This window comes from Lepus europaeus, chromosome 11 (assembly GCF_033115175.1).
Source record: "Lepus europaeus isolate LE1 chromosome 11, mLepTim1.pri, whole genome shotgun sequence".
Classification (NCBI taxonomy): domain Eukaryota; kingdom Metazoa; phylum Chordata; class Mammalia; order Lagomorpha; family Leporidae; genus Lepus; species Lepus europaeus.
This window is the reverse complement of record NC_084837.1, coordinates 49,572,156-49,585,521: the sequence shown is the minus strand read 5'-3', so window position 1 is coordinate 49,585,521 and position 13,366 is coordinate 49,572,156. Positions and strand designations below refer to the sequence as shown.

The window sequence follows — 13,366 nt, the reverse complement described above, 5'->3', positions numbered from 1 at the left end:
ATCTTCAGTTTCAGAGAAATGCATCAACTAAAGAGGACTCCACTGAAGAGTCACACAGTCAACTAAAGAGATGGAAAGTGGACTCCTTAGCTAAGCATCAGCTGGCCATGAGAAGAAAAGAAAGAAAGAGAATCCCAACAGTTATCTCAGCTGTTAAGAGTTCTTCTCAAAGAAACTGTGACAGAACATTTTCCATTTTCCTCACTGTGAAAAGATACAAACAGCGGTAAGTAATTTATACATACAAATACTTACACACACACACACACATTCATTTACTTGAAAGTCAAAGTTATAGAGAGAGGAAGAAACGCAATGGCCAGGGCTGGACTAGGCTGAAGCCAGGTCACAGAAGCTTCTTCCAGGTCTCCTGCATGGGTACCAGGGGCCATCTTACGCTGCTTTTCCCAGGCCATTGGCAGGGACCTGGATCAGAAGTGGGACAGCTGGGTTGAACCAGTGCACACATGGGACGCCAGCATTGCAGGCAGAGACTTTATATGCTACACTATGATGCCAGGTCTGGAAATATTTTCCGCATACACAATAAAAGAGAAATTTGCCTTCAATCTGTCAAAATCTATTTTCCTAAAATTTCTCATTTATAAAAACAGTAACTGGCTTTCCTATACCTGTCAGATTTCCAACTGCAAACATTCATCCAGTAACCCTCCTTGCTCACTAAATGACTTAAAAAAAAAATGACCACATGTGTTCATCAATTGGCATACTGCTGGTGAGAGTTGGTACCACCCTCTGGGAAGCTGTTGAGCACCATACATCGAAGCTGAAGAAGTCATGCTCTTCAATATGGCAATTCTATTAATGGTACTTCCCTAAGAAATACATAAGTATATACTCGAAGAGATACACACCAGAATGTTTACAGCAGTACCATATGTAATAAGCAAACAATGGAAGAAGTCTGAATGTCAGTCAACAATAGTATGAGATCTAATAGTATATATTTACAAGACTTCTAGTCAACAAGCAGAATGACAAACTACAGTTCCACGCAACAACACAAGTGAATGAATCTCACAAATAACACAGAAAGGAAGAAGTCAAGCTCTAAGAAGTACATTCTCTAGGATTGCACATATAACGTCCAAAAGCAGATAAATCTAAGCCATGGTGTGAGGGATCAAGATAAGTTACCCTCTAGGAGTCATTGCCATGTGTTTCTTAATCTTCCAGTACATGCGGATTTTTCTAGACATCTATTTTAAGAGGATATTTACTCAAAAAATACATTCTCTTATACTGCCTGGAAGACCAAGTAACTCTACTTCATCCCATTGCTTTACAATGCGAATTTTGCTCTTTCTTAACTTCAAAAAATTTGTCATAATCTGATAGACAAATGTCAAAGTAAATTATTATATTTTTCTATTTCTTTCTGTACCAAGCTGAACAGATCATAAACTTCTTTGCTATATTTTCACTATTTAAATCTTTCTGCTGTTCCATATTTCACTCTTTTGAAATAAAATGTATACTCTCTGAAAAAAAAGATACTTTCTTCGAATTTGCATATGAGATATAAATATACAAGGATAATTGGAAAAGCTGAACATTACGGAATTTGCTTTTGTGATATTAGTGTTTTGACTGTGCTTTAAAAAAATCTCTTGTGGTTCAGGCTGGAGTTTGATGAGCTCCTTAAAAACCATGGTGCATCAGAAGTACATGCTTTTAAGTGTCACGTCAGCAAGATGTAGTGAAAGAAAAATCAGATTTGGAAACCTCTGCCCAATAGTTTCCCATGGAATACATTCTCTGCATCCTTAATAAGTAATAAACTCAGGGCCGGTGTTGTGGCATAGCAAATAAAATTGCTGCCTGTGGTGTCAGCGTTCTGTACGGGTGCCGGTTCATGTCTCAGCTGCTCCTCTTCTGATCCAGCTCCCTGCCAGTGGCCTGGGAAAGGCAGCGGGAGACAGTCCAAGTATTTGGGCCCCTGTCATTCACGTGGAATATACAGATGAAGTTCCTGGCTCCTGGCTTCAGCCTGGCCCAGCCCTGGCTGTTGTGGCCATTTGGGGAGTAAACCAGTGGGTGGAAGATATCTCTCTGTAACCCTGACTTTCAAATAAATTAATCTCTTTTTTTCAAAAAAAAAAGGTAATAAAACCAACTAGTTCAGCTAAAAAACATTTTTCTCTTAGATATGTGCATATTAAAGAATGCAGTTATATGATTTACATAAAAATATTCCAGTTAAGGGAAACAGAAAATAAATGCTGTATGACTGGCCAGTAACATTAACTGTACAAACTAGTTGATGGGTACATGAAGGTTTGTTATACTATTCTCTCTACTGCTGCATACTGCAACTTTTAATAAAAAGGTTAAAAAATAATAATTACTTAGAAAATACCATGAATACAAATAGCAAGTTTATACAAACTTGGAGAGTTTGAAGTGGCCTACTGACATAAATGTATATAAATATTAATATGTCAGCATGAACATAGTTATCATGTATTATAATTACCTAGCATACATAGACTTTCCCCCTAAACCTCACAGTTCACAGTTAATATTTTTGCCCAGGTCAAAACAAACATGAAGAGTGTCCTATTTTTCTTTTTGAGTTTTTCTAGATAAAACTAAATTCCTAAGGTAGTTCTACAAGCAGCATTTAATGTTCTGAATTAAGAAAATTTAAACTCAATCCCATAATTAAAACTCTCTTATCAGAACAAAAATTCTGAGTTGAGAGATTGTAAACTACTGCTGTTCAAAAAGAAATAAAACACTAGGAGTCAGATATGCACCTCACCTCACCTCACCTAAGCAGAGGACAAAGGTGAATTTTCTTGATTTGTTCAATGCTATAAACAAATTTTTGCTAAATACACAGAACTAAATTTTGCTAAACTCACAGGAAAATATGGAACCAAAGGGTATTCCAGTCCAGAGGAAGAATCACACTGAAAGCTTCTAAGAGCAAGGAGATACCCCAAAATCTATGCCATTTTTTCATATATTTGTGAGCAAATGCAAACGCTCAATACAGACCTGTTCCTGAGGGTAGAACAGTGTCTTCTGTACTTCTTGCAGCATGCCTGGTATCTAAAGGAATGTGCCTTGCCTAAATGCCCAAATTCCTAAATGTTGATACCATGGAATCTTACAGAGAAGTATGTGGCTGCTACAACAAATCATCACAAATCGGGTAGCTTGCAACCTAAGCGTATCATCTCACCATTCTGGATGCCCAAAGTCCACACTGAAGATGACAGCAAGCACACTCCGTTTGCATGTTCCCGGGGAGAATTTGTTCTTGCCCTTTCTGGCTTCTAACAGCTGCCAACATTCCCAGACTCATGGCTGCACCAACCCAGTCTCCCTCTGTCCTCACATCACCTTAATCTGTGTGTGTGTGTGTGATTTTAAGGCTCACCAGGATGATACACCAGGGTAACTGCCCTATATGAAAATCCTGAAATTAATCACATTTATAAAATCCTTTTTTTCAAATAAGGTAAAGTTCACAGGCTCTTGGGATGAGGACATGAACACCTTCTGGGGGGCCATTATCAGCTCCCTCCCCATAATGTTGACCACTCTCCCTCTGCACACTGTCCCTGGAGACACCTGCTTTGTGTCCCTCAAGGTTGCTACCTCCCTTCTGCCAGTGAGAGTCGGCTCTTGCACCTGAGCCCTCTGCTGTGTCTACGTGGCTCATCAGTGTAGGATCAGAAGTAGGATGCTCTCCTACTTCTCCCCTCACTTCTTTCCCAGCCACTCTAGGAAATTTTTTTTTTAACATTTATTTACTTATTTGAAAAGCAGAGTTACAGAGAGAGGAAGAGGCAGAGAGATCCTCTATCTGCTGGTTCACTCCCCAAATGGCTGTAATGGACAGGATTGGGCCAGGCTGAAGCCAGGAGCTTTATCTGGGCCTCCCACATGGGTCGCAGGGGTCCAAGGATTTGGGCCATCTTCCACTGCTTTCCTAGGCATGTTAGCAGAGAGCTGGATTGGAAGTGGAGCAGCTGAGACTCAAACCAGGGCCCAGTACTGAAGGTGGCTGCTTAATCAGCTGCGTCACAATGCTGGCTCCTAGGAGACTTTTTTCAACCCTCACAACTCCATTTGTCAATCGCTTCACACTGAAGACATCAAGGTCCTCTGCTATATGTTTTCCTTCATACAAATCAACTCAGGACTTCACAGCTGATGAACTTCCATGTCTCTCCTCCTCTAAATGCCACAAAAATAGTCAATCATGTTTACTTTTGTCCACAGTAAGAGTCTAATAAATATTTATTGAATGAATAAAAAAAAATAAAACCAACTCAGGCTAAATGGTGGCATCAAGTTTAGAATTGCTGATGATAGCAGAGGCCAGCATCACCTCCAGGACAGGAAACTATGGGGCACATAGAGAATATTCTTGCAGTTCTTGGGAGGTGTGGAGGTGATGAGATGGAGGTGATGAGAATGGAGACGGCTGCGAGGGCAGCCAAAGAATGAGAAGACAGAAAGACAAAGATCTGGCCCTGGCTCTTGGAGATAAAAGCAACCAGCCCCTTTCCAAAGAAAACAGACGCACTCATCATCTCTGGTATGTGTGAGGGGCTTCCAATCCCAGGCCTAAAATGATGCTCACAGCTCTGAACTAAGGAAACAAGGCCGGGAGGATAATGCATGTATTTCAAACCCTAACTGCTTCCTAAGGAGTTACAATTGCTTGGATTCTATTCTGCCCAGTGTAAAGCTGGAGCTGGGTGAACAAGGTGAAGGGAAGCAGTAAGAAGCTGTGCATGACTCTCCGTGGTGGGGAGAGATGGACTACCAAGGGGAGGGGAAGAGGGGACTCAGCTGAGCAGAGCCCGCCGCTGTGAATTTTAAAGAAAGGCTCTCTCTAGATCAGTGCCTTGAGGTGGCACAGCCAGGGCTGAGGGAGCAGAGGCTGTGCTGCTCGTCGTTCTGTGTTACGTAGACACTCCACCATCTCTAGGAAGGAGCCTCCGCTGTGTCTGCACGGCTCATCAGGGCCTTTTCGCTGAGTAAAACACAGGGACCGGAAGGCAGAGCAGCATGGCGATCTGTGTGTGAGCTGAACTTGATGTGCCCACAGACAGGGACCGGGAATGTGGACGGGCTGGCCGGGGAAGGCCAGTGGTGTCTGGACCCACTGCCACTTAGAACCAGGGAGGATACGTCATCTTTCCCTGTAGGGTGGGTTTGCTGCAAGGCGGTGTTACTGTGATGCGAAAGCAGACAGGCAACAAACTTCCCCCTCAGCTTCTGCTGACAGAAAGCAGTCCCAGACGAGGGGATGCGAGCTTGGCACAGAAAGAAGTGGCTTCAGGCAGCACCTTTGTCCTATGGAGGCTAAGGGCTAAAGCTCAAGAAACAGAAGGAACTGGTTTCCATCCTTACTGCAAACGTTACTGGCCCTGCCACTGGACCAGTTCCTGAGCGTTTTTGGTCTTCTCATCTGAAGAAAGGAGTGACAAGCATCCACGGGTCTCGGGGAGGGTTGGTAAAGGATTAAGTGAAGTCACACATGAAAGCTGCTTTGTTCAGTAAACGACACATACGTGTTCAATTAATGTTAGCTATCTTTATTGTTGCTCCCATCTGAAAGATCTTGTTTAAAAAAAGATGTACTTATTTGAAAGGCAGAATGAGAGAGAGGGGGGGAAACACACACATGGAGAGAAGGAGAGACAGAGAGAGATCTTCCATCTGCTGATTCACTCCCCCAAGTGGCTGGGGCTGGGCCAGGTCAAAACCAGGAGCCAGGAATGCCATCTGGGTCTCCCAGGTGGCTAGCAGGAGCCCAAGTACTTGGGCCATCTGCTGCTGCTTTTCCCAGGTGCAGGGAGCTGGATTGGGACTGCGGCAGCTGGGACTTGAACTGACACTCTGATGTGGGAGGCTGGCATTGCTAAGCGGTAGGAGGCTGGCATTGCCAAGTGGTGGCTTAATCCACTGTGCCACAATCCTGGTCCCTGAAAGATCTTTGTTTCTGAGCTATTGTTTTCTGAAAATTATGTGGAATGTGGCAGGAAGGGAGAATTACCTAGGGAGGATGCTAACTGTGTCACCTCCTTCCAACAGCCCAAGGGCTTGCGGGTTTCCTGTTAGAGAAACAGTAAAGCCATCAACCTCTGGGGAGCTGCGGTCACACTAGACTGTAAGCGCCATGTCTAAGGTGAAAGCATCTTCAAGTCACCCATCCTAACTCTTCCACCACCACCTGCTGGAGCTTCTTTTCCCTCCTATGCTGGTGGAAGGGAAATGCTTAAGGCATCTCACTTTTTTTTGATTTGGTCCCTAGGGTCCTGGCTGTCTCCCTTGCTTGTAAGGAGAACTAGCTTGGAATGTAAGTGTCCTGGCCCTTGTTGCTCTAGGCTTGCATACAGGGTGAACTGGTGGGACCTGTGTTAGAAGCCAGCAGCATTTAGGGGCATTCAAACCCAAGTGGCAAAGTGAGGCCATAGTCACAGCCCCCCATGGGAGCCGATGGCAGCTGGTGGCTGTGGTGAGGAAGATAGGATACTCCTCGGGTGCAGAGGTTCTCAGCCAACAGATGGTTTGGGGATGTGGCCCTGTTGCCTTCAGCAAGACTCTACACTGACTAGTGCCAGGATACTGGAACGGGTGTAGAGAGAACCAGGAGAGACAATGTGGGGGCAGCAGCTTCCTTTCAACAGCGTCTACTGTATGCTGGGAAATCAGCCAGGTGCTTTTCATACATTAACTCTCACCTCTACAAACCACCCCAAACAATCAGCTGTCAAGCCACGCACACCAAGACAAAGCGAGGGGGAAGTAACTTCCTCAAGATCACACAGCTGGTGTCCGTGTTGGATTTAAACCCAGTTTGCCTTGGAAGTCCTGGCTGACTTTTCCCCAATGTACCGCGCAGCTGCTGGCTACTGATCCCTAACCCATACTCAAAAGCACAAAGGAGAGTTTAATTTTTTTTAAAGATTTTACTTATTATTTATTTGAGAGGTAGAGTTACAGACAGAGAGAGGGAAAGAGAGAGGGAGAGGGAGGGGAAGAGGGGAAGAGGGGAAGAGGGGGAGAGGGGGAGAGGGGGAGAGGCGGAGAGGGGGAGAGGGGGAGAGGGAGAAAGTCTTCCATTTGCTGGTTCACTCCCTAAATGGCCACAACGACTGAAACTGGGCCAATCCAAAGCCAGGAGCCAGGAGCTTCTTCTGGGTCTCCCATGTTGGTACAGGGTTCCAAGCAGTTCAGCCATCTTCCACTGCTTTCCCAGGCCATAAGTATAGAGCTGGATCAGAAGAGGAGCAGCCAGGACATGTACTGGTGCCCATATGGGATGCCTGCACTGCAGATGGAGGCTTAGCCTACTACACCACAGCGCCGGCCCAGACAGAGTTTAATTTTTAACTGGTGAATGATGTGGTTCACTGAACATGAAAAAAACATTGCCTAGTAGGTATTTGATCACGTGGGTCAATGGAATTAAAGGTGGGGGGAAATCACCACACCTTTGAACAAACTGGAGTTACAAAGAAAAGAACAGGACCTTGGTAAGGAACCCAGCATCAAGTCAGAGGCTGGCACACTGACTGCGGAGGGCTTCACCCCTCCCCATCAGGACGCAGGGGTGGATGCCTAATCAGAGACCTGGCTGAAAGGCTACCGAATAATTCCTCAGAAGAAGGGCTTGGCTTTGAGAGCTCTCAATGGGAGAAGAAAATCCACAGGAATGGCATTATCTGCATAAAAATGAATGTGGGGGAAATAAAGTAATAAACCAGAAATTGGGTTTCTGACATTCTTTTATATCCTTACAGCGTGTTATCAAACTGCAGAGAATTCAAGCTGTTTGGGGATGGGGCACATGGCTTAAGCCGTGTACAGACTTGGGTGAGTTGCCTACAGAAGCTTAAGGCTCCCCGTCCAACAAAGATGTTTTAAGAGGAGGAAAACAGGTCTCGGCAGCACATCAGCTGAAAACACAAAAACCACACGTTGAAACATGGGGGCAGATATTTGTATGTTTCACTTTTATTTTTTTTTTAAAGATTAATTTATCTGAGAGGTAGAGTTACAGAGAGAGGTCTTCCATCCTGGTTCACTCCCCAAATGGCTGCAACAGCCAGGGCTGGGCCAATCCAAAGCCAGGAGCCAGGAACTTCTTCCAGGTCTCCCATGTGGGTGCAGGGGCCCAAGGACTTGGGCCATCTTCTACTGCTTTCCCAGGCCACAGCAGAGAGCTGGATCGGAAGTGGAGCAGCTGGGACTAGAACTGGTGCTCATATGGGATGCCGGTACTGTAGGCAAAGGCTTAGCCTTCTATACCACAGCATCGGTCCCTTGTTTTGTTTTCATGACACATAGATCAACCATGACTTCAAGAGCAATGGCCTTGGCTCTTCACAGGGTCCAGCCCTCAGCTGAAGCCAGGGTGCAGCACATTGAGCTGTCAGGTTGTGGCCCCACTGCTTCCTTCCCTTGAACAAACCCCTTTGGAAGCACTCAGGATGTTCTCACAAATCCTACGTTCCCTGATGAAGGATTCCCATTTTGCATAAGTCTGTGCGCACACACACACACACACATTATGCAGCACATGGCCAAGCAGTGTTTGCTGAGGTCTGTGATGGGCAGGGCTCTTTGCTGGTGGTCTCATTTACTCTACACACCAAACCCACAGGTACAGGTCGTCCCCATCGTCTGGGTGAGGAGCGGGGGGCACACAGGCTAGGCAACGTCTGCGATCGCGGCCAGGAAGGGATAAGCTGCTACGTGCACAGCTGCAGCTGACTTCTCACCACACCCAGCCCCGCGGCATGTTTCCCAACAGTCAAAACCATTCATTCGTGCTTTTAGTGGAAACTCCCATGGTTTATGACCGATGCAGCACTCAGGCCAGTACCGCAGTGACAAAACTTGGGATCAGGATCCTGACGGGCGTCATGCTCCTTGGAGTAGAAAGCCTGCTGGCACACTGATTCCCGTCTGAGGAGTGCACTCCATTTCCAGCTGCTTCCTACCCTTCTCTGCCTCTGACAGACGACTGACGACTTTTAATCCTCAATGCCAGCAGAGAATGCTGGCACATGTCAGATGAGGACGATGAGAAAACCACCATTTACTAATCATCTGCTACATCCTGGGGCCAAGCAGAGTGGTATATGTCTATCTTTTCATACAATTTTTAAAAGTCCTTACGACAGCCCTCCGAGATAGCTATTATTTAACCAGCACTTTACACCAAGTGGAAACTGCTCAGAAAGGCACAGTGACCCTCTCTGGGTTATACTGCTAGTCAGCAGTACAACAGGATTCAAATCCACATTTTTTTTCCATGCCCGGAATCTTTTTTTTAAATAATATAAAGAGAACAGATTTAATGTGGTTCACAGACAAATTCTAAGAATATAATGATACTTCCCATCCTCCCCCTACTCCCGCTCTCTTTCTCTTTAAATGTCTGAGATAGCATGCTTTTAATTTACTTTATAGTCAAAGGCTTGATGCTCTAAATAAAGAGTTCAGCAAGTAGAAAGAACACAGTTCAGCAGAAATACAGACGAGGACTATAAACAATAATCAAATCAAAAGATGTAAATTTCACACATATACATTAAATATTTTTATATTCTTGCTATATATTTACTACCAAAAATCAGAGAAAACATGTGATTTTTGTCTTTTTTCCAAAAAACCTTTATACATAAATAACTTCTGGGCCCTGGAAATTTTTTTTTGGGGGGGCTAGGCAGAATTAATGAGAGAGAGAGAGAGTTATAGACAGTGAAGAGAGAGAGAGAGAGAGAGAGAGAGAGAGAGAAAGGTCTTCCTTCCATTGGTTCACCCCCCAAATGGCCACTACGGCCGGCGCGCTGCGCCAGTCCAAAGCCAGGAGCCAGGTGCTTCCTCCTGGTCTCCCATGCGGGTGCAGGGCCCAAGCACTTGGGCCATCCTCCACTGCCTTCCCGGGCCACAGAAGAGAGCTGGACTGGAAGAGGAGCAACCGGGACAGAACCAGTACCCCAACCGGGCCTAGAACCCGGGGTTCCGGCGCCGCAGGTGGAGGATTAGCTTAGTGAGCCGCGGAGCCGGTCTGGCCCTGGAAATTGAAAAAACATAGAACTGTCACTCGGTTAGCCACTACTACAGGGCCATTGGTTTTTCCGACTTGGTACTCTATGTCTGACAAAACAGAGCCTCTTTTCAGAAGGGCTAATGCAACTTCTCATGGATATAGTATACCTGATTTGTCAGTACACAAAGGATCTCTATCTTTCCAAGACTAACCTGAGACTTGGGAAAATGATGCTCTACAAAGCATCACTCATAAAACTTGCAAATTCTAACCAGATTCAGTATCGATAGGCTAATAAGTGACTCCAACTCATAAATCTAACTAAATAATTTCAATCCAATCTCACTTATAATGTTGTACAAACCAAAGTGTTTATGATGCTAACTACACTGTATAACACTAAGAGCTGTATCTTCTGGGACTTCAAATACTATAATTCCTATTCCTCTGCTTCTAGGCAAAAATTAAAGTGGTCACAAGCAAACTTAAATCCATTTCTTCCAAACTCTCCCCTTGCTTGTGACGGCAAGGTATTTTCAGTCCAGACTCCAAGAGCTCATTTTATGAGGAAGAAGATTCCTTTCTTTCCTGACCTTATCATTCACAAAGCTGTACTGGGGCTCAAAATAAAATTAGATTTTGGAAAGAAGCAAGTTTGAAATATTATGTAGGAAATTCTTGGCAACAAGATTCCCATCATATCATCATCTTAAAGCCAGAGAATTTTATCTGAAAGGCTGGATTCACAGTGATTTTTTTTTAAATCACTATAAACACGCTTTTTGAAACTGAAGGAGGCATTTAAAATCCTGAGTGCCCTTGGTATTAGCAATTTGATTTATGAAAATGATTAATGCAAAGCTCTTTAGTATCAAGTTGCACTTTCTGTACATTCTTCATTTAAATGCAAAAACCAACAGAAGCCAAATGAAGTGAAATCAAAGTCTATTAATAGGCTGTTTTCTAAATTCAAGGTAAAAACCATCACCCCACCAAAAGGTTCCAAGCAATATATAAACAGTATATAAACAATGATTCCAACAGATACATAAGGAAAAAAGCACTATGGAACAATGATCCAAATAGCAAATCCAGCGTTGTTATACTGTGTGCATTAACTGTAGATACCATTATCTAGGCAGGGATAAAGTGGGTGACAATGATCGCTCAGTAGATGCTTTCAGTGTTCCTACTAAGTGCTACCACTAGTGTTAGAAGGGTTGCCGTTCTGCAAACACAATCCCGAGTATTTTTGTCAACTATATTTCTCATTACCAGCATCTCAGACCAGTCACCATGAGCACCTGTGTTTTTAGTAATGTTGGTGAGGGAAGAGCAAGAATGATTTCAGAGTGAGCGGACACTGGTCAACTGCGATGGTTTGCAAAGGGAGGCTCCGAGCAGCAAAGGACAAGAGCAACGAAGCAGAGCTGGACAGGACACCTGAAAGGGGAGCAGTATAAACAGGAAGAAGGGAGGGTAATCCCTTCAAATACACACAGAAAACCCAGTCTAACCTCAGAGCTACGTTATTTCTGGGGAAAAATAAAATGATATTTTTAACAGTTCCAAATTCCATGGGGGGAAAAAAAGTCTTGTGATATGTTTATGTAAGATGTGACACATGCGATTGTCTTTTGGAGACATAATACTTTGCTTCCTGAGGTTATCTGTGGTCAGCTGTGGTCCAGAAGCATTAAATGGAAAAAAAAAAAAATCTTAGTAAAAACCATATGTTTTAAATAACAGTGATTACAATATATTGTTACAATGGTTTTATTTCATTATTAGTTATTATTAGTCCTACTATGCCTAATTTAGAAATTAACTTTATCACAGATATGCATGTATAGGAACAGTGTATAGCAAGGGCTCAGTACTAACCTTGGTTGCACGCCTTCCCTGGGGGTTTGGAATGCATCCGCCATGCATAAATGGGGATTTACTGTATTTGAATTAAATTCAAAAGAATATTTTTTCCAAAGTGCACTGGTATAGCAGTGCTAGAAGTAAGTGGTCTAGATGGCCCTTACATATAAAGCATCACTATTGAAAAAGAGACATAATTATGTCCAAAAAGGAAAGGCAGTAACTCAAACAGACTTGCATGCACAGGAACCAAGCACTTTGCTGTATTAGCAGAGACTGAGGCTCCCCTGGATGAATCAATACATGTCAGGTCCAGAAAGGAAATGTAAGCTTTCCCTTGTTTAAACAGCACCAAAGGCCAAGAAGCTCCAGAACTAAATAAACCAGGCCCAAGCTGACAATATATACTAAAGTGTACATGCAGTGCAAACCAAGCCTAATGCTAAAACAGAAATAAATAATTGTCTCAGCCAGGCTTGAGGCTTCAGAAGCAGGCCAGACAACCCCTGGGAGACGAGCCCATCACCCGCAACTACTAAGTGCCAAGCACTTGGACAAGCACCTTGCCCATCTCATGACACTGGGTCCACGTAGAAGCTGGCTCTTCACCTTCCAGAAAGCCATGGAATCTAGGTGTGGACTGAGGATGGGGAGTGGAAGCCGAAGGCCGATTCCACAGGGCAGCAATGTGCTCACCACTTTGGGCAACTACCTCTAAAGCCAGAGATTTAAAAACACTCGGTTCCAGTCCACTGGTCAGAAGTCCTTAGTACAACAAAGCCTTCCGCCTCTCAGGGCTCCATCCAGGGACCTCCTGACCATTTTTGACTCTGCAGCCCCTCCATAAAAAAACTGATGGGGGCTGGCACTGTGGCATAGCAGGTAAAGCTGCTACCCTGCAGTGCCAGTAACCCTTATGGGCGCCAGTTCGAGTCCCAGCTGCTCCACTTCCTATCCAGCTCTCTGCTATGGCCTGGGAAAGCAGAAAATGGCCAAGTCCTTGGGCCCCTGCATCTGTGTGGGAAGACCCAGAGGAAGTTCCTAGCTCTGCATCGGTGCAGCTCCGGCCATTGTGGTCAATTGGGGAGTGAACCAATGGATGGAAGACCTCTCTCTGTCTCTCTGCCTCTCCTCTCACTACATAACTGAGTTTCAAATAAATAAATAAATCTTTTATTTATATATATGTGTATATATATATATAAACACCAATGAGCATTAATCCCAGTATATTAATAAACTGTGAACATAGATTACTGTTTTAACATATCGTGAAACTTGAATTACAAGACAACTCTGTTTTAAATTTTAAGGTAATATTGTATACAACATCTTCTTTGAGCCCAACAGATCAGACAGTGCTGCCCACTGAGACATTTTTGGCCTTTCCCCTCCAAAACGTGACCATTAGGTACTTTCCATTTTATGGGTACCCAAGTCTAAGGA

General features: G+C 44.2%; 1 protein-coding gene across 3 annotated transcripts in view; it reads right to left on the bottom strand.

Moving 5' to 3' along the window:
• STXBP6 (syntaxin binding protein 6) overlaps window positions 1-13,366 on the bottom strand; it is a 283,065-nt gene that overhangs the window by 175,014 nt on the left and 94,685 nt on the right. The window contains exon 1 of one of the 3 annotated variants that reach the window (XM_062205342.1): window positions 3,025-3,061. The exons of the other annotated variants lie outside the window; for them this stretch is intronic. The gene's annotated coding sequence lies outside the window, so the exon portion shown is untranslated. Of the gene's footprint in view, window positions 1-3,024; window positions 3,062-13,366 lie in introns of those variants that run through there. 3 annotated transcript variants of the gene reach the window in all.